At 40.7% G+C, this 21,054-nt stretch overlaps 1 pseudogene; it reads left to right on the top strand.

The window, feature by feature from the left end:
* Positions 1-1,854: 1,854 nt before the first annotated feature.
* LOC141759285 (uncharacterized) lies at positions 1,855-21,039 on the top strand (annotated as a pseudogene).
* The last annotated feature ends 15 nt before the right edge of the window (positions 21,040-21,054 follow it).

Below are 21,054 nucleotides of genomic sequence, written 5' to 3'. Positions count from 1 at the left end.
TTTTGCATCTCTTTGTAGTCGTTTTGCATCTCTTTTTGGTAATTTTGTGTCTCTTTTTGGTTGTTTTGCATCTCTTTGTAGTCTGTTTGCGTCTCTTTGTAGTCATTTTGCATCTCTTCTTGGTAGTTTTCTGTCTCTTTTTGGTTGTTTTGCATTCCCTCTTAGTCATTTTGCATCTCTTTGTAGTCATTTTGCATCCCCTTGTGCTCATGTTGTCGTCTCTTTTTGGTCATTTTGCATCTCTCTTTCGGTGAACATCAGCGTTAATTTTGTAAATATTATCATTGACTATATTTTATTTTGAAGGCAGCTCCACCTGGTTTCCTGTGTGATCCTGACTGTGTTGAGTCTGACGCAGCCACAGATTAACGTCAGTGACGCAGCTGCAGATTAACGTCATGACGCAGCTGCAGATTAACGTCATGACGCAGTTGCAGATTAACGTCATGACGCAGCAGAGTATTTGTTGTCAATCAGAGTCAATCTGTCCAATCAGAGAGGCTCATCCGATTACTGAGAGACTCTACACAGGTCACATGATCTCATACTGTCAGATTATACAACACACAATATATTACTACATATATTTATTTTTTTATTTGTTTGTTTTAGTAATTCAAACAAGAAAATAAACTGCTATTTTATAACAACAGTTTGATTAAAATAATAATAGTGAGAATATAATAAACAGTATTTAGACGATATGACACAAGTTAAGTTAGTTTCAAAGTTAAAGTTGAAAGTACATAAAAGTATTAAAAACATCAAAAGCAAACAACAAAGGCACATTTTAACTTAATTTTATATATATATATATATATATATATATATAAACACACACACACACACACACGTATATTCGTACATACATTTAAATTAACTGAAGAAGAAAATATTTTAGGATAATTATGATGATACCAAATAGGATCATAAACATAAATTCACTTTTTAAGGTTACTATCCTTTAATGAACTGAGTATATATATATATATATATATATATATATATATATATGTATATATATGCGCATCAGTGGTAGAAGTACATTCAATTCAATTTTGAAGTACTTGCCATTTGCTTGACTACTTTCAGTTTGTATGTTACTGTATTTCTGAGGAAAATATTGTACTTTTAAATCCACTACATATGTGTATCTGGACATATGGTAATTAAAAGAAACTAAATAATAATAATAACAATAATAATAATAATAATAATAATAATAAATAAATCCAACATTGTATGTGGACATATGGTTATTATAAGAAACTCTAAATAATAATAGTAATAATAACAAAGAAAGACAGGAAAAAAAATTAAATAAACAGTATGAACTCATTTATTATTGTCTATTATTTGGGTTCAAATGATCAGAGACCTCAAAAAAAATGTAAGCTTTATGGATGTGAAATTAAAAATTATTATGATAAATTAACAATGATTGTTTTGAGTGTCAAAATATTCAGCTTAATACAACTTTATTTATCCACAGAGGCAATTTGATTTGGGGACAGGAAACAGACAGACATGTACAAGCAAACAAATGTGAAATAAATAAGTCATAATAAAATAACAATAAAACTAAATGAATAAATAATAATAGTGACAATTATAAATAAAATATAACAAAATAAATAAAAATACTTTTCTTCCAGAATCCTATGTGTAGCCTACTGACATTCATAAAAGAGATGTTTATTTGTTGTTAAAGTCAAAGCTCTTGCCTTATAGAACCTGTATACCATTGGTTTGTATATATATCTCTGCCAGAGAGTGTCTGTCTGTGCGGTCCTCCTGAGCTCTGAGTGGTGCTGTCTCCTCTCTGTCTCTGTTAAAATCTGCCTTCCATTGCATTTCTCCAGCAGCGGACTAACCAGGCCCCTCGCAGCCGCAGCACGGTGGCCAAGAGCCGGGCTGATTCCCCACCACAGACCCGGCAGGTGTGACGGTGGTGGAACACCTGAGAACCTGCAGGCACCATCATAACAACCCACATCTGGATGCTGCAGGATTTACTGGAAAAGCTCTGTAGGAAAAAGCTCCTGGATGTGATGAAATCCTAACCAAAGTGCGACACATACACACACAGAAGCTCATGCACATCCTAAAGGGGCCTGTTTTTGCAATGCAACTGTGCGTGTTTCTGGCTGTAAAGGCGGATAAGCAGAGGTGAGGCTGCAGGAGGTGTTATTGTCTGGAGGAGGTTGACGCAGCAGCAGCAGCTCCTGCGCTGTCAGACGAGGAAGTGAGGCTTCATAAACACACGCCCATTTCAGCCTGCTTGCTAAAAAAGCACCAGACACGCTCATCAGAAAGCAGCTACAGACTTTATAAAACATGCGACACTGGGAATAAACCTGCAGGACGACGCAGACTTCATTGGGTAGGTGGAACCGGTGCGCATTTTACGCACAACGTGGACATGACAATGTCTCCAAAAAAATGTTATTATCGTGAGACTTCTCCACTGTGAAGGCCTGTCTCCATCTTTTTTTTTTTTTGATAGTCACATGCATGATCTCTGGCCTAACTGTCACTGTTCGTGCACTGTGACTCGTGTTAGTGTTAATGCAGTATGGTCTGCAGGAGTAAAAGTGACGCTAGTTAACAGTTAAACAGGCTGCTGCAGGCCAGATGTCAGCATCTGCATGGAGTGGCACCTGCTTGAGTTCAGGCTGCAGACTGAGCACCCATTTAAACCCAAATACTAGATATGCACCCACTTCCATAATGTAAGGCAGATAACTTCCAGTATAGTTACACTGTAGTGACATTATATCCTCATTCTGCAGGGGGCACACATTTTATGTTGATTATGAGTAGAAAAAACCCATATGCATTGATGCTAGAGCATTATTTAAAGCAAAAATGGCGAACATTCACTGGCACCACCTTGTCATATGTGAGGATTTTCTGAATTTATATATATTTAAATTCATATATATATTTTCTGAATATTTTTGCTTTTGGATTGTTGGTCAGACATTTGGAGATGTCACCATGAGCTTTGGGAACTTGTGATTGTGTTGTTTTATAGACTGAACCAAACCATAATTGATTAATCGCAAAAACAAGCTTAGATTAATTAAAATATTAATTAATTACAGCCTTAATTGCTGCAATATTTGCACTAGAGTTGCCAGTTAGTCGTATAAAATTCACTATTTAAGAAAAAATATTAGGGCTGTCGTCGACCAAAGAAATTCTTTGTCGACTAATCGATTAGTTGATTTTTAGTTTCTCCACAAAGAATAACACAAAAGCACCACTTCTTGTGTTTACCAGAGATGTGCTCATAAGTTTCTTGGAAATTAGTCAGTCAGCATGACATAAGCATAAAAAAATGACGCACCGACCGAAGAAATCTTAGTCGACAAAAACTAAAACGACTAAGAGGGGGCAGCCCTAGAAAACATCACATTTAAGAATGAATTCTTTACAAATCTGACAATAAAACTCTACTCAGTGCACTACAAGAACTGTCACATCACTATAAATCAGATGTTATCAAACTTTTTGGGAACAGGGACCCTTACAGGGTAGAATATTTTTCCTAGGACTCCCTCATAAACATAACAATTAATCGTAATCTAATATCTTTGAGTTGTGGACAAAACGAGACATTTGAGGACGTCATCTTGGGCTTTGGGAAACACTGATCGAATAACTAATCGAATAACGTCATAACTTTACGAGAAAAAAAGTTGTGAAATTATGAGAATAACATCATAACTTAATGTGAAAAAAATCTTAATATTACGCGAATAAAGTCATAACTTAACGAGAAACAAGTCGTTATATTACGAGAATAAAGGCATAACTTTACGAGAAAAAAAGTCATAAACTTTACGAGAAAAAAAGAAAATAGCACGTAAAATAACTACTTTGTAATATCATGACTTTATTCTCATAATACGACTTTTTTTCTCTTAAATTTATGACTTTATTCTCAATATCTCAGATTTCTTTTCTGTCGTACCGTCATACCATAGACCTACAACAATGATAAATAAAAATGAAAATGTTAACAAAAAAAAACAGTTATTAATTTCTATTTTTAAAAATCCACAGGGAGCCACTGGAGAGGAGCTAAAGAGCTGCATGACGCTCCAGAGCCGCAGGTTGCTGACCCCATGGTCTAAAAGATCATCATGTGTTTGTAGCGTCGCTGTCCTGTGAGAACCTCGTATCTATAGGGCTGCAACTAACGATTATTTTCATTGTCAGTTATTTTCCTGATTAATCGATTAGTTGTTTGGTTTATAAAATTTCAGAAAATGTTGACAGTGTTTCCTAAAGCCCAAGATGACGTCCTCAAATGTCTTCTTTTGTCCCACAAACTCAAAGATATTCAGTTTACTGTCATAGAGGAGGAAAGAAACCAGAAAATTTCACATTAAGAAGCTGCAATCAGAGAATTATGACTTCCCTCAAACCGATTAATCGATTATCAAAATAGTTGGCGATTAATTTAATAGTTGATTAGTTGATTTATTCGTTGCAGCTCTACTGATTTTAAACTTCAGCATCAGTGACGGCTGTGATAAATGGTTCAGATGAAAAGGCGTCTGCAACAAGCTGGAGGGATTTATTTCAACACATTCAATTCATCACTGTCATACAAACTAATGTTGGTTTTATATTCTGCGTGTGGATTTTATCCTCAGGTGTGGGCCAAATATATTTGTTTTAGTTTCATCTGAGGGTGTCGGGTCTCATCTTTGCTCCTCATGGATGGAGAGAAACAGTTGGAAGATCATATTTCATATGAAGTGAAGTTTTCTGGTCTGTAGCCAGGATTTTGTGTCTTCATTTTCTCAATAATTAGATTACAGTTCTTTCCAGTAAACTTCCAAGGAAATTATTGGGAAATTACAGACGCTTAAAATAGAGTATTATTGTTTATTTTCCCATCAAACAACTCTTCCAAAGTAAACCCATTATTCATCAACTTGGTGGGAACAATAAGGTCAAGTTTTACTTTTGTGAGTGACGCTCACACGGATCTGGAGACGGTTTATTTCTCAACGAGGAGGTAGCGGAGGCTGCTTGAGAGAGAGAGAGAGAGAGAGAGAGAGAGAGAGAGAGAGAGAGAGGAGAGAGAGAGAGAGAGAGAGAGAGAGAGAGAGAGAGAGAGGAGAGAGAGAGAGAGAGAGAGAGAGAGAGAGAGAGAGAGAGAGAGAGAGAGAGAGAGAGAGAGAGAGAGAGAGAGAGAGAGAGAGAGAGAGAGAGAGAGAGCTGGCTACTGTCTGTATATAAGAAGTGGACATAGTCACCGTGACGTCACCTATTGGTTTGTGACTATGGTTTTTGAAGCCTCAAGTTCAGTATTTTGTTCGTCGCCATCTCGGTTTTTCGTAACCAAAACTGACACGAGAGGATGGAGCTAAGTACAACCGAACGCTGAATAAGTCATTTTTTGGCAACCAAAAATGTTACAATTAACTTTGATGAAGTGAAAACATAATGTGAAAGAGTTAAAGTTCTAAGACGAAAACACAGACAACTCCCAGACCGGACAACGCCATGGTAGCGACTGTCAAACACAGGTAGCCCCGCCCTAAAGCATCCCCTGCTTTATGGTCTATTTGACTCTAAATGGGACCATAATTTACTAAATGAACATCATGCTGTATTGAAGAAGACTTGAAACTAGTGATTGAGACCATAAACTCATGTTTACAATGTTTACTGAGGTAATAAATCAAGTGAGAAGTAGGCTCATTTTCTCATAGACTTCTATACAATCAGAATTATTCTTGCAACCAGAGGAGTCGCCCCCCTGCTGGCTGTTAGAGAGAATGCAGGTTAAGGCACTTCAGCATTGGCTTCACTTTTCAGTTATTATAAATAATATTAATTACAGTCACTTTAAGAAACATATGAAAATGATTTGATGTGTTGATTTTGTGTCTGTGTGTTACAGTGCGTTAAAGTGTTAAAGGATGGACATGGGAGCTGGTTCGTCAGGCAGCCAATCAGAACACGGCGAGGCCACCAATGGAACCAGCCCTCAGACCTCCCACCGCCGCCACGCCCGACCCTCCACCCCAACAACCCCCACCCCTCCTCGCTCACCCCCAACCCCATGCTCCTGGACTCGCCGGCACCCACGCTGACGCCCACCACCCACTCCCCTCCTCCCCCTCTCACGCCCGCTCCCTCCGTCACCGCAACCCACGTCCCGAAAATGGCGGCGGTGGCGACGGTTGGAGCTCCATCTCCCCACATCCTCGTCCCTGCTCCTCCTAAACTCACCTCCACCACAACCCCCGCCCTCCGCACGTACTCTCGCCCGATCATCCCCTCCCCGACGGGCGCCTCCAAAACATCTCCCACCAAACAAACCTCCTCCTCCTCCTCTCTTCTCCATCCTTCCTCTTCCTCCTCCTCCTCTTCCTCTCCTGTTGTAGCCAGCACCACCTCGCCCCTCCTCCTCTCTTCTTCTTCTTCTGCATCGCACAGCAGCACCACCATGTCAACCAAGACCTCCACCAGCCTGACCAACGGGAACACAAGGCCTGTATCCACGCCGACCTCCACGCCAATCACGCCCTTTCACACGCCAGCCAGTCCACCTGGCAGACAGGTATCGGGCACACACACACACACACACACCTCCATATGATCCAACAACACCACATACTACTTTTTAAAGGAATAGTTTGACAACTTTATTTGAAGCTACAACCAGCAGCTGGTTAGCTTAGCTTAGCATAAAGAATGGAAACGGAGGGAAACTGCTAGCCTGGCTTTTATTGCAAGGTAACCAAACCCACCTTCCAGCACCTCTGAGATATCGTGATACACAATTACGTCGTTTAAATTGATAATAACAAGCACATACTAAGTCAAATTCCTTTTTAATTCCCTCATTTTGATTGTTGAGTCTTTTGGTTTGTACACACATACATGCACACGCACACACAACACTTTCTTGTTTTCTAGGAAATGCAACAAGTAGACGTCCTCCCTTCGTCTAAAGCCGTTCCTGATGTGCTTCCCTCCCCTCCTCTCCTCTCCTCCTCTTTGTTCCAGGTATCACAGGCTCATCCTGTGGGCACACCTGGTCTTGTGCGAGCCAATCAGAGCCCGTCCCCCGTGAGGCCGAGGGTATCCCAGCAGACATTGCTCCTGGGGAAAGGTCTCAAAGGGTCTGGACAAGACCAGGTGCTGCTTAGAGCTCAGATGGTAAACATAGTTACACACAGACACACACACACACACACACACACAAACCCATATTTACATAGATTTCTACGTCTAATCTGGTTTGTACCAGTATTAAAATGAGATAGTAGCAGTTAGAGCAAAGGTCAGAGGGATGGTACATTCAGGTTACGTAGGAAATACAGACGCTGTAAGCTTGAAAATATGTTTTTAAAGGTCCCATATTGTGCTCATTTTCAGGTTCATACTTGTATTTTGTGTTTCTACTAGAACATGTTTACATGCTGTAAGGTTAAAAAACAACATTATTTTCCTCATACTGTCTGCTTAAATATACCTGTATTTACCCTCTGTCTGAAACGCTCCGTTTTAGTGCATTTCAACGGAATTGCAACGGAATTGCGTTGCTAGGCAACAGTTTGGGTCCATGTTTACTTCCTGTCAGCTGCTGTTATTCACATACACTGCAACATAAACTAAACTGGGACACATTTAGAATGTTTAAAACCGTGTAATGGTCTAAATATTGTATATTTGTGACATCACAAATGGACAGAAATCCTAACGGCCTGTTTCAAATGCACAATTTCTGAATTTCTCCGTATATTAAGCGCTTTGATACTTTCACAGTATTTATATATAGCACTTAAACCTGCTTTATAATATAAAAGACATGAAAATCACACTTTATACAATATGGGACCTTTAAGGCTTTAAGTTTGAGCAACAAACCAGAAAATCTCTGAATACTAAACACACATTTTCACAGTTGTCCATCAGTATATATCATAATAATATCATAATATTTGTTATTCAAATATACTCTGTATCAGGATAAACCATAGACTGTATATAAGAAGTGGACGTAGTCACCGTGACGTCACCCTTTGGTTTGTGGACTGCCGTTTTGAAGCCTCGAGTTCGGCATTTTGGCATTCGCCATCTTGGTTTGTTGCAACCAAACGTGACACGAGAGGGTGGAGCTAATGGTGCCTTCAAATGAAGCTTGTGTTTACAACACGGGAAGTCGTGTACACGATATGCATGGCGTTCAAGTGGTTAAGTCGTGAGAACACCGCTGCTAAGCAACGGTAATATTAATGATTAATTATTAATATTAACGTTACTGTCAGCGTCTAGAAGCCACAGAGGCTAACAATTTAGCAAGCGGGTAAAATAATGCAGGAAATGCATATTATATTATATAAATAATATTATATATAATATATATATATAACTATATATAATATAATTATATATAATATATATATATATATTATATATAATAAATATATTATAATTTAATTCAATATATTATAATTTAATTCAATTTAAATAATAAATAATTAAAAATAATATTAAAAATAATAATAATGATAATAAATCATGCAGCACCCACTTTGGGAACCGCTGCACTAGAGCACCAAATGTGGATTAATACGCCGCTGAAAATAGTCCCCGACAAATGCACTATTTTCTGTTGTCTGATTAAAAACTACCAGCTGTTTTAGGAGAATTACTGAGTACGTCCTCAGTAGGAACCATGTCTCAAGTCTGAACAATGAAATGCAAAGAATAGAGGTTGGAAATGTGTTTTTGTTTTCACAATGACGGATATTATTCAGTGTAGAGGTGTTATCAGTCACTCACACACAAACATGCATATTCATCTCCAGTGCTTGAATATGATTACACTCGGCTCTCCTCTTTTTATTTCCTCTACTTTTCTTCCTGCAGCTGATTCTTACGTCTGCTATGCGACCTGCCCTGTCCTCCTCCTCTTCCTCTTCCTCCTCCTCTTCTCCTTCCTCTAACCCTGCCTCCGCTAAGGTAAAAGTAAATCCGACCTTTCCTGTGTGCCTGTGTGGTTTTCAGATGACCGTTCGATAAGCCTCGCTGGCTTCTCCTAGTTACAGCTGCAAGCTTTTTATTCTGGCATGACATACAGTATGTGCAGTTTGCTGTGACAACGGCTATTTTTTAAACAACGGGTGTTTGATTTCAGACAGAAGTAGACAAAAGCAGCTTCTCATTTCTCATGTTGCTAGGAGACTTTATCACCTGTATGAATTTGTTAAAACACTGTCACCAAATGTCACACTTTTGCTTTAAAAGTCAGCTTGAGAAGAGCGTTTATTTTCATGCTTGAGGAGAGTTAGATGAGAAGATTGATACCACTCTCAATGAAGCACCCTTCTTTAAAAGGTGTAAGGTACGGACTTTAGGAACGGTCGTAACTTTTCGTAACCATGGTTTCGTATCAGCAACTTTATAACTTTATAATCAAATGAACTCGTCCACCGTTTTCTTAAAGTTGTTAACGTCTGTATGACAAATATTAAATGTCTCTTAGTTTGAGCAGTTTAGCAGCGAATGTTTGTAAGGGTAGTCGCACGCAACCACATCTGTACGGAGCATCTTCAATGACGCCGTTGCACGTGGTCAGTGACGGCAGCTGGGTATGTCAGCATAGGTGTAGAGTTCGCTCATTGGTTTGGGATGGCACTTAATATGATGGACCCTCCACGCAAACGGAGTGGAGCTTCTAGCCAAGAAAGAGTCCGGCTTTGTAGTTGTTTTGTGTCTCTTTGTGGTTGTTTTGAGTCTCTGTAGTTGTTTTGCGGCTCATTTTAGTTGTTTTGCATCTCTTTTTTGGTTGTTTTGAGTTTCTTTTTAGTTGTTTTGCATTTCTTTTCGATTGTTTTGAGTTTCTTTTTAGTTGTTAAGCATCTCTTTTTAATTGTTTTGAGTCTCTTTATGGTTGTTTAGCATCTCTTTATGGTTGTTTAGCATCTCTTTTTGGTTGTTTTGCGTCTTTTTTGGTTGTTTTGTGTGTCTCTTTTTGGTTGTTTTGTGTCTCTATTGGTTGTTTTGAGTCTCTTTGGTTGTTTTGTGTCTGTAGACATTTTGCGTCTCTCTTTGTAGTTGTTTTGCATCTCTTTTTGTTTGTTTTGAGTCTCTTTTTGGTTTTTTTGCATCTCTTTTTGTTTTTTTTTCAACTCTTTTTTGTGTTGTTTTGAGACTGTCGCTGTTTGTGTGTCAACTACTGTAGTGTAATTTTTCCCAAATCCGATATAGACTGGGACGTAGCCGTTAAACTCTCCGTTAACTCTGACAGCATCCAGGACCGACCTCCACAGACTAACGTAGTTAGTTAACGTCATGCTAACTCTTTGGCCTTAGAGGTAACGCTGGGTTACTGCTGTTAGCTGGACATGCTAATGATTGATGCTCACATTAGAGCAGATAAAGCAGAATAAAAGGATGTGTTTAAGGATGTAACTGATCTTTCTTTGTGTCTCCCCTCTCGTCTCCAGCTCCAGAGTCTCACCCTGAGGCCTCCTCCCCCCGGGGCCCTCACCATCCCCCCCTCCCTCCGCCTCAAGCCCCCCTCCTCAGCCCCGCCTCTCCTCTCTCGCCCTCACACCCCCGTCTTCCCGCCTCTCAGGCCGCGACCGCAGCCCTGCACCACGGCAACGGAGAGCCCGAACACGCCCTGCCGCCACCTCTCCGTCCCACCGCCAAGTAGGTCCCAGAAGACTCCCACTGGTTCACTGGTAGTGTTAATGGAGGAAGACCTCAGGGACAACCTGTTTGATTTAGGTTTTATATTGAAATATAAACACGGAGAAGGTCGTAGGTTTGGTTTCACGAGTTGCATTTACATCAATCTGGCAATTATCACATTATGATTAAATTGGTAATTGTGCTTTCCATAATAATGTTAATCAAACAAAAGAATTAGAAATGCAATATAAATGTCTTATCTGTATTATTGCTGCACTTAATATACTTACAGTCAAGTTTGTTTCATTACTGATACTTAATGTTAGAGATAGATAATGTTGTGAACTAGAATTAGCTACAAAATTGTTAAATTCTAGTATATTTTTTGTAAATCAAAATATAGTTATTATTAATAATAATAGTAACAGTAATAATAATTATTACAATTATATCTTTTTTGTATATAAAAATATAGTTAAGTCATATTATTATTATGAATAAAAATATCAATTATAATAATAATAAGTACTATTATTTTTATTATTATTGTTGTTATAGTTATTCTACTTATTATAATTGATATTGCCATTATTATTGTAATTATTATTATAATCCTCATCATATTATTATTATTATTATTATTATTATTATTGCACCCCAAAAATATGCGAACCAGGCTGCATGTAGATGTACTATAGATGAGTATTATTATTTTATTAATTAACTCCTTTCATCTGAATTAAAAGAAAGATTTTAGTTTCAATCAGTCAAGGTGAAACTGTAAAATTGGGATGGAGACCCGTCCTTCTTCTCTCAGTGGAAATAACACTCTTGTACACAGGAACAGTTTTTTAAGAGAGATAATTCTATATGAGCTTCAGTTTTTATTACAGCAGGAAATGAAATGTAACCTGATCCACGACGGTCGTCCTCTATAAATACAGTTAATCACCTGGGTATTATGTGTTGTGCTGCAGTCTGAGTGATAATTGGTTTGTCAGTTTGAGCAGCAATTATCTGATTGAGTCACAAAAACAAGGAGAACATAGTGTTCGTTCAACGCTACGGATGCAAGCCATCTGTTATTATTAATAATGTATTAATAATTGTTTTAATTAATTATTATTGGATTCATTAGTTAGAGGACAAATGCCATCACAAGTTCTAAGTTGGATTATTTTATCTGACCAACAATTTAAATATATTCTTTTGTATTTCTGCAAGTATTTTTGGGGTATTATTAGTATATTAATATTGTAATATTATTAGTAGTATTTCCATAAGATATATTGCAATTTATTACCTTTTTTCAACTGGAAATTATGCAGTTTGTCAACATCTGTTTTATCTAATAAGATACAGTTTTCACTCCGTTCATTTCACAGTTTTCATTCACATATCTTAAAGGTCAGAGGTCAGGGAAAACCTTTGAATGCCAGTTTTTCCTCGCCAAAATTTAGCGTAACTTTGGAGCGTTATTTATCTTCCCGACGAGCTAACATGACATGGTTGGTACCGATGGATTCATTAGGTTTTATAGTTTCATATGATGCCAGTATCTTCACAAGTGAGCCCGCTACAACCTCTGAAAGACAGAATAGCGGCCGTCAAATTGTTAAGAAGTTAACAGTTTATATAATAAAAGATCGATACTTGACATCCGTGTATTGCAAAATATTGCGGTACTATTGATTTTTTTCTCCCTCCCCTAATTTTTGACTAGACTTTTCTCATCATTAGTTAATTTCTAGTAAAATAACTGGACAGTTTTCCGTCTTCGTGCTCCTAGAAATTAATAAAATAATACAATACTAGAAGGAGAAATTTCTTTTTAGTTGAACCTGTTTAGATATAATAATAACTTTATTTATATAGCACCTTTCAAAACAAGGTTACAAAGTGCTTTACAATAAAAGTAATTAACATCCAGAACTTAAAATCTAAATAACATAAAATCATATAAATACAAAATAAAATCATAAAAATAGTTCCAACAGTGCACCATCAGTTAAGAAAAAGACAAAATATAAAAGTGAGTCTTAAGAAGAGATTTAAAGAAAGATACTGAGTTTGCAAGTTCCTCAGCTGAGGGGCCCGGACAGCAAAAGCTCGGTCACCTTTGTTGACAAGTTTGGATTTTGGAACCGTTAGTAGGGCCAGAGGATCCCAAGCATCGATATAAGGAAGATATGCAACCTGTGACGAGGAGTCCTGAGTAAACGTAGCTGTGTTTTAAAGCCGAGACGAGCCAAAACGGATGGTAACTTCTGCTCTAGACCACCAGCAACCTGCAGATATTCTGCATTTTTGGTGCTAAAAGAGGGCGAGGACAGTTTCTAACAGTCTCTAACAGTTTCTAACTGTGCTCTTGTTTCCTCAGTCATACATTTTATAATATTTTCAGGCCTGGGGGGTGAACACTCACCCAGAGCAAACAAACCCCCGGGGGTAATTATTCATTCATAACTAGTTGCACCTGTTTTACTCTCCCACTTTTATAGTTGTTTGAACAAAGAGAAAAACTCACAAGCGTGAAGCAACAGGCATGAAATGAACATTAAGAGAAAGTCTTACCGCCAACACCCCGAATCAGTTTCACTACGGGAGCAGTCAGCGAAGCTTCAGGTGTTTCAGAGCAGATCACACCGGAGCGGCTTCATCTGAATCTACTGTTCAAATCCACAGATCTTTATTTTAAAGTTCAGTCTGGAGCTCAAACATTAATCTGCATTTAATCAGGTTAAGACTGTTTCTTAATTTTTGGATGTTTGTTCCTTGCAGCTCTGTACTCTCCGGTCCGAGCCGTCCCTCTGAGACCAAGACTTCATTCTCCAAACGGCCACAGAGCGCCGTCGCCACGGCAAACCTCAACCCTCCAACCAATCGCTGCTGCCCCCGCCTGTCAGGCCTCTCCCACCAGCAGGCCGCTGGCCGGACTAAAGAGCTGTCCGTCAACTCAAACTATGCTCGGGCCCGGCCAATCCCAGCACGGCTCCTTATCCGTGACCAACGCCATGTCTGCTTCGTCCCATTTCGAGCGTTCGCCGTCTGCGGCGAGGCAGCTGCAAATCATCGCCCTCTCCTCCTCGGGACGGCAACCTTGCACGTACGCCCACGCTGTGCAGTCGGCACCTCCTGTTGTAGAGTCGCCGGAGCTGTCCAGCCAATCAAAGAGGACGTTGAGCGGTGACGTGCTTCCTGTTCCTCTAAACCCGTCGTTGCCAAAAAACACCTCTCCCCTGCCCTCGCCTCCGTCTCTCCTGAGTCCAGCGTCCCCTCCGAGTCAGGCTGGTCCTCAAACACAAACTGTGACCCAGAAAGGAGAGGCGAAGGATGGCGAGGAGCAGCGAGGGAAAGGGCGAGGGGTACGACAAGGAGTCAGAGGGGAGGGGAGTGTCGGTAAAGACCTGAGGGTGGAGAGAGATGACCAAAGAGAGAAAGTGAAGGAGGAGAAACCGAGACTTCCACCCGAGAAGGAAGGAGGCATCGTCGGTCAGAAGGAACAGGAAGTAAAAACTGGCAGACGGGAAGAACAGATGGAAGTGACGGAGGAAGGAGAGAGGGCTGAGAGAGGCGAGGAGAAAAAGATGGAGGAGGAAGAGGAAGGAGAGACCGCTATGGACCAGTCGGAGAACCTGACCAGTCAGATTCTCCATCAGCACCAGAACACGGATCCTATCCCGACGACTGACACCGTTAAAGACTCCAGCACGGAGCCGAAACCCATCCTGGGTCTCATTCTGGCTCCGGTTCCAGTCCAAACCCCAGTAACAGTCCCAGTAACAGTCCCAGTACCTGCTCCTGTACAAGCTCCAGTACCAGCTCCAGTACCTGCTCCAGTACCAGAGGTTTCTGTCCAAAGTCAGAGACTACCAGAGTCTCATCGGGACCTGCAGCCAGTCAGCCAGGAGGACTTCTGTGAGAACATGTCAACACAGTCAGACAACCAGTCAGGTACCTCAGACCAGTAGACCTCAGACCAGTAGACTTGTTGACTTCCGACCTCCTACTGACCTTTGACCTCCTATTAATGTGAACTTTTCATGCCAAAATTACTCCGTTCTTGCAGGTTTGCAAGATTATAAAATGATGAAATTAATACATTTTAGACGTTAAGAGTTTAGTTATTGTACAGAGCTGTATCAACTCCTACTCCCCTCTCCTCTAGTTCTGTCACAACAGGGAGGAAAGAGGGACTGAAGCTGTCTGGTTGTTTGTTTACAGCGCAAAGCGAGATTATTTAACAGCATGAAACAAAACTAAAAATGTCTCTGCTCTTCTATAAAACTCCTGCAAGAGTTTCTCCCAGTGGAGACAACAAAAAGCAACAGAGTTGAGGCATATCAGTGGAGTAAGATTGAGGAATAAAACTGGTTTCAGTACTGTATTTATGTCTTTATAAAGTACTGTAAAATACAGGAACTGGACCATCAGGTGGGGTTACGTTAACTCTCCTTTCACTGCTTATTGAGACATGTTGATTTCAAGTCACCTACTGCATGGCCAAATGTATGTGGACTTTCTACCAGATGTTGTCAGTCGATTAAAATACTAATCGCAAACTATTCCCACATTTTTTATCTGTTTAAAATGTACCTTAGTATGACATATTTACAGATTGAACTATACTTATTAACTCTGATTATTGTCTTTGCTCCTCCCAGCGTTGTCCAGCCTCTCCTCCCAGTCTCCCCCCTCCTCGCCCTTCATCACCCCCTCGGCAGAAAACCCTCCCCCGCTCCTCCCGGCTCAGACCGCCCGCCCGACCGACCTCAGCCTATCGCAGCACGAGACGGAGAAAGTCGACAAAACGGTTAATGAGTCGCAGCACCGTGCCGAAACTGAGACGGAGCCCCTCGGCCAATCGGGAGACGAGACGGAGAGCTTCGGCCAATCGCTGAGCGGCAACTTCGAGCCGAGGGCGTGGCCCGAGGGGCGGCAGGTTCTGACTCACCTGGTGGAGGGATTTGTCATCCAGGAGGGGCTCCAACCGTTTCCTGTAAGGACACAACATTTGTTTTAAAAGCTCAATATCAGAATTAGCAACCTAATGTTATGTTGACAAAATGCACAGATGTCAGTTAATTTAATTTTAATTTTACCAGCTGCAGTGGACATCAAAATCCAAAGTGAATTCATACAAAAAACAGAGCGGAGTAGGTCTTTTCTTTTCATATATTTGAAGCACCTGTAAACTGCAAACTCAAAAGTACCGCATTCAAAATGCTACTTAAGTAAAAGTACATACGTATTAGCATCAACATATACTTAAAGTACCAAAAGTCCTCACTATGCAGAAAGGCCCATTTCAGACTCAGTGTGTTCACGTACCTTTTTACGGTGCAGGTGAACCGCTCGTCCCTGCTGGTTCCAGAGCCGGTGACCAAACCGGAGGAGGTGAACGGGACCAATGGGAGCGAGGCGTTGCCGCCTGTGACGGACGCAGTGAAACCAGCTGAGCACTCCACTGAGTCAGAGGGGGAGGAGGCGGGAGACACAGACGACGCCGCCAACAGTAAGACGCTCATGAGCTGGTTGGTTTATTAATTGCACAAACGTACTCTTATTTTAGGTTTTTTCTCATCTCTTGCATTGCTACGTGACAACAAACAGTAACTGAGAAATAAAAGGTGACTAACAAACGACTGTTTTCATAATAAATTAAAGTGGCAGTATATTGTTGGGAGCAAAAATTCCATGACAACCTTTCAGCATATTGTAATTCAAGTGTTCTGAGATACTTCTGCACCTCCTCATGGCTCTGTTTTCAGACCGTGACGGGAGACTTTGGCCAATCACAGGTCATTTCAGAGAGAGAGAGCGTTCCTATTGGCTGTTCATTCAACGGAGGCAGCTGTCAATCACTCGCAAACCCCGATCAAAACGGTCAAACTAGGCAGCGCTAATCAAATATGAATCAATATTCTCTTACTGTAATGCCTATTTCTCACCTCAAATGTTTTCAGAAACATATTTTAGTGTACTGTTTAGTACAGAAAACAGTTTATGTGACAGAAAAAAAAATATTTTTGGGAATTTTAGATTGTTGGTCGGACAAATCAAGCAATCTGCAGACAGTTAAGCTCACTGCGACGGGCAGCTTTCACCATTTTCTACCATTTTATTGAGAAAATAATCAATAATGAAACAAGGCAAAAGCATGGCTCACATATCCCCCGCTCACTGCTTGACCCCTACTTTAAAGTAGGGCAAAAGGTTTAGCCCTTTTGGAACTAATGGAACGAGTTCTACTCCGGAAACGAAATTGAAGTTGAAAACAAACCACAGTTTTTGGCCAAAATTTCAAAAATGTTGGGCACGCTGGACTTCTAACCCCCAAAAGGCACAACTGGACCACACTGTCAACCATCATACCAAATTTGAAGTTCCTAAGTTAAATAGTTTCCGAGTTCTGCTTCGGAAAGGACGGACACGTGGAGCGCTATATGCCCCCGACTACGTTGTCGCGGAGGTATAATAATGGTTAGTTGCAGCCGTAGACTTCTCAGTAAGGAGCGATTGGACACTTTTCTTTGTTGCATCCAGTAGTCTGACATATTTCTCTCTGCAGTATTTTTTAGAAACCATTGTGCAGCTTGAACGTCTCTGAATTGAAACCCGGTTGACCATGTTTGTCTCTCTCACGTTATAGGGACGGCCCACAGGGACAGGACGGTGCTGCACTGTCAGTTCTGCGGGAAGAGAGGCCACGCACACAACTTCATGCGGTCCAAACGCTTCTGCTCCACTTCCTGTGCTCGCGGGTGAGACCTCATCTCATTGGCTCAAAGACAAAAAGAGCAGCTGATGTTCAGCGTGTGTGTGTGTGTGACCTTCAGACATTGTTTCTGAGCTGCAGCGGCGTGTTTACGGGTGTTGCTGCCACGCTACGCCGGCAGGATGTGGTGTGTGCGGCCTGTTGTAGAGACACAGGTGTGAAATGCAGATATGAGTGTTAATCAAAGCAGCAGAACGAGGAGATGTCAACCTTCTTCTTCTTCCTCCTTTTTCTTTCTCTGTCAGGTTTAACGTTCGTCTGACGAAGCGTCTGCGGGCTCTGAGTGCAGGTAGCCGGTCAGAGAGGCCCCGTCCGGTCCTGAACAGGGCGGAGTCCGTTCCTGGGAAGCCTCTTTTACTGCGACTGGTAGGGGACACTGAACTAACCACCAGTTTAAACCTCACTACACTTAGACGAAGGATTACTTTCAGTTTCGGTTATTTTCATGAGCCTACAAAATGTAAAAAAAATTGTGAAAAATGTTAGTTTCACATTGCTTATTTAGTCTAAAACCCAAATATATTTGCAAATCCTCACATTTAAGAAGCGGGTAGAAAGTTATGGTTTTTATGTGACTGCTGATTATTAATCAATTAATCAGTTTGTCATGTCAGCACTAATCCTAATCTCTATTCAGCTCCACAAAGCACCAGAAGTTACAGACAACAAGAACACAACAACTATAAGTTTTAGCATGTTAGCATGGTAACATTAAGCTTGTTTCATTTAGTTTATTATATAAAATGTATATCTCAAAAAAGAGAAAAGATGCTTTGTACCAGATTTAGCGACCAGCTAATTTCCATCTGTAGTCCCTGAGCAGGTGAAGGCTAGGTTGCTTGTGAACTACCAATGTTACTGTGATGTTAACAGACTTACATGTATCATACCAGCATGATAACATTTACCATGTTGTGTTTATCATGTTGTCCTGCATTATATTAACATGCCTTTATGTTAAATTGTAGCTGATTATTAAACACTCACCTGTGGAGGCGTGAAAGTCGTCTGTAAACAGCTCACAGTTTCCTTCACAGAGAACACAGTCTGTGGTCAGATCATATTCACAGCAGCTACACTAGTTTAGTTTACATTAGTGAAGCTACACTGGTTTCCATTAATGACAACTCATTATTTCAGAGAGTAAAAGTTGTCAAAACATCCACAGAAACTTCTAAAAGGACAGTTTAATCCACTTCTCTGTCATTCACCTGTTAATTTCAGTCATGTTTTCACCAAAATACACTGATTACATCTCTCACACAGGTGTTAACGAGCACCAGTGCATTATGGGATGTGGAGTTTGGAGGGCTGTTTTGAAGCTTCAGCCATGTTGGTGTAGTTTCTATGTGCTCAGTGGAGCATGCAGTAAGAGACATATAGTTCTGTGAATCATAATATCTTCTTAATGAAACAGCAACCAATTTAAAACTAACACTTGATTACTTCATTATTTTTTAAACTCAGAATATAAACTGATAAACAAATCAGTCCCAGCAGCGGATTTTCTGCAAAACAAATACTTTTACTTTTGATATTTTGAGTATATTTAGCTGATAACACAGAATCTTTACATGCACTGGAGTATTTTTACATTGATGCCACATCAGACTTTTAAGAAGCAAACATCCTCAAGTATTAAAATAATGAAGGATGAACTGTGTTTTCAGTCCCTGCAGCCTCGTGACCTCTGGAGCGCCGGTCGGCGTGAGAAGGAGGGAAAGGAGAAGGCAGCGGCGGCAGAAGGTGATGAGGAGGAGGATGACGAGGAGGACATGGAGCCAGGAGGGGAGGAGGAAGAAGATGACGGTGGGGATGAGGAGGATCCTGCTGTTGCCATGACAGCCAGGATGGAGCGCAGGGCGGCGCGGAGAGCGAGGAGGTCGTCCGCGCCCGCGTTGACCACCTCTACGCCCACGACCACGTTCAAACCCGCCCCCTCCCACTGGAGCGTGGAGGAAGTGACTGCCTTCATTCACACGCTGCCAGGTGAACTAATAGATTAGTCTCTACAGTTCATAAGTAAATATAAACACGTGGAGCCTCTCCGGCGACGCCACTTGAACTGGCAGCATCTGTTGAAACTGTCACTTTGATTTATACAAACACTGGAGGGTGTTAATCATCAGCAGCTTCTCCGTCGCCCCTCATCCAATTAAGTGTTTCGCAAAACGCTGAAATTAACCGCAGGCTGAGGTAACGTGCATACTTTTATCCACCCAACATCTGGATGAAAAACAAAACAGTGGAACTCAAATCTGTAAATATCCAGAAACATTTTATTGTGAAGGTTTTAGGTAGTTTATTTACAATCATTACTGTGTTTTACAAACCCTAACGCCTCATGAGTGTCACTTTATTGTAAAGCTCCAACATCTTTATTAAATAAAGTTTAGAATAAGTTTAAAAAGCAAGATCAGAGCTCCTCCAAACCACAAAAAGACTCAACTGAGCATGCTCCGTGGGCCCCGAAAATGGGGGCCTCACTGTTTTGATCGATGCTCGTTCATGTCTATTTAGAGCGAGCACAAGCACGAGCCCGACGTTGACTTTCGTTGACTTCACGGCCACAGGTGTCGCTGTTAACAAGCTATTTCTGATTCTTACAAACAGTCCCTTTAACACTCTGCGGCTCACGTTACCGCAGTTTCACAAGCCTGTCGGAGAACTACGGTGGCCTTCAGGTACCGTAAAAAAAGTCTCTCCAGAGAGTCAGAGTTTAGTTTGTCCGTTCTGGGCTACTGTAGAAACATGGCATTTTCGTTATCTTAGAACGAGATCATTGGTTTGATGTTTTCAAAGACCACTTTAGTAAAAACACTCATGTTAATCTTTGTGTCTTTGTGTTTCAGGCTGCAGCGACGTGGCCGAGGCGTTCCGGCTGCAGGAGATCGACGGCCAGGCTCTGCTGCTGCTGACCGAGGACCACCTGATGACCAGCATGAACATCAAACTGGGACCGGCTCTCAAGATCTGCGCTCACATCAACGCACTGAAAAACCAATGAGAGAGAGAGAGAAAGAAAAAAACACTGAGAAGAAGTAGAAGAGAGAAAGTTGGGGTGTGAAAACGACAACAAAGAAAAGAGATAAATGGAGGAAATGAAAGAGAAAGGAGAGAGTTTTTATGAAAAACAAAAAGCTGACACCAAGGATGACAGAACAAAGTCACAAAAAGAGATTCACGGTAATTTATGAGATTATAAATCGAGGTGTGGCCTTAGGAGACGGGAACAGAAGCGTGAAGACACCAGAGTCCGGAAGAAATTTCATCCGTTTTGGGACCGTAGCAGGAGGGATTTTTGTAACTTTGTGTACATTTTTTCATGCCGCTGGAGAGTGTAAATTTGAAGCTATTTCATGAAGGATTTTGAACATTTAATATATAAAATTTGTCTATTTAGTTTTTTTAGAACGTGACGTCAACGACAAATCTATCCAATAGCTAACATAACCGGTGTGTGTAAAAAAAAAAATAACAATAATAATACGTAGACTTTGTAAGTGATTAATGAAAGTTTAATGTTTTATATCACTATATTCTGGACAAAAACATGTCTGTGGATTAAAAAAAAGAAAGGTCACTATCAGGGTAGAGAC

Source organism: Sebastes fasciatus, chromosome 21, assembly GCF_043250625.1.
Source record: "Sebastes fasciatus isolate fSebFas1 chromosome 21, fSebFas1.pri, whole genome shotgun sequence".
Taxonomy (NCBI): Eukaryota; Metazoa; Chordata; class Actinopteri; order Perciformes; family Sebastidae; genus Sebastes; species Sebastes fasciatus.
The sequence above is the reverse complement of the archived record's forward strand: the minus strand, read 5'-3'. Positions and strand labels throughout refer to the sequence as shown.